The sequence below is a fragment of the Micropterus dolomieu genome, linkage group LG21 (assembly GCF_021292245.1).
Source record: "Micropterus dolomieu isolate WLL.071019.BEF.003 ecotype Adirondacks linkage group LG21, ASM2129224v1, whole genome shotgun sequence".
In the NCBI taxonomy this organism is placed as follows: domain Eukaryota; kingdom Metazoa; phylum Chordata; class Actinopteri; order Centrarchiformes; family Centrarchidae; genus Micropterus; species Micropterus dolomieu.
The window spans coordinates 25,368,151-25,369,808 of NC_060170.1; positions in this window are offsets into that span (position 1 = coordinate 25,368,151).

Consider the following 1,658-nt stretch of genomic DNA (forward strand, 5'->3'; position numbering starts at 1 on the left):
TAGCTGAGGTGCTGCTCAACTCAAATAGGAAAAAACCCTGTCAATATTCAACTATTTAATAACCCTGAATGTGCTGCTCACGGTGCCTTTTGAAGACTGTGGGGTCCGCATTTCCCTTTGATGTACTTTCATTGTCAGACTCTATATCTGAAATCTTCGAAGATGGAATTGGTGACATTTTCTCTTTTTTCATTCATTCAATCCAACCTCAAAGGTTTCCCGCAGTATTACTCTAGTCCAAGATGCTTTGTTGTATGGGGGAGGTGGGGGTGAGGGCATTCAAGTTAGCTGTAGTTCCCACTAGGATTTCTATCACTGGGTAATAGAACACCAGGAAATTTAGGCAAGGATATTACTGACAAAAAATATATATACTTTTATGTGACTTGCTTACTAAAAGCATAGACCTCTGTGTCTAGATCGCTCCAATTTAGTTCCTTTTTCCAGAGTCAGAAACACAAATATTCAGTGAAGCACATTTGCACATGAACATGCTTTCTCTTAGACACACACACACACACACACACACACACACACACACACACACACACACACACACACACACACACACACACATCCCCAGACTTTTACTTACTGTCATTGCTAAATTGTAGATCTTTTGTTGGATAACATTACATCATGCAAAGAAATGGCACATCATATTATTATGTTCATCATTATTTTATTGGATTACAGCATTAAAACTCATCTAAAGGTGATCACAAAACGGCATATCACTGAAAACACTAGTGAAAAATTTATTGAGGCTTTCTCCTCAACACCCGCCCTCTCACTGTTCTCAGTCAATGAGCTTGTAGATAATTTCAGTTCTAAAATTACACTAATAATGCACGTGCCCTGTTTGCTACTGTCGACAGGCTAACCAACCCTCCTGTGTCTGTAGCCTCTGAACTTCTATCCACCAGGGCCTGCAATGAATTTGCTTCCTTCTTCACAGACAAAATTCAAGCAATTAGACAAGCAATCAGTGCCTCCATGTCAGTAACAGGATATGTCTTGTCCCTGTGCCCACTTAAAAACAATTCATATAGCATGAGACAATTTGATTCTATTAACCATAAAAACCTGGAGGACATAATACAACATCTGAAATCCTCCTCATGCTGCCTTGATATTCTGCCAGCAGGTTTTTTCAAAAATGTGTCTAAATGCATGGCCTCAGATTTACTACAAATTGTCAACATGTCTCTCCTCTCAGGTTTTTCCCCACAGGCCCTGAAAACTGCAGTCATTAAGCCACTCTTAAAAAAGAGCAATCTAGACAGTTCACTAATGAGCAATTATAGGCCCATATCAAATCTCCCATTTTTAAGTAAAATCATTGAAAAGGCTGTTTTTCAGCTTAGTGCTTTCTTGGTTTTGATGTCTTCCTGTCAGGTTTTCGACCACACCACAGCACTGAGACAGCTCTTGTTAAGGTCTTCAATGACATCCATTAAACACTGACAGTGGCAGAATTTCAGTCTTAGTATTATTGGATCTCAGTGCTGCATTTGACACGGTCGACCACAACATATTACTAGACAGACTTGAAAACTAGGTTGGACTTTCTGGCACAGTACTAAACTGGTTTGAATCCTACTTAAAGGACAGGGACTACTTTGTGTCTATAGGTAATCACACATCTGAGCTGACAA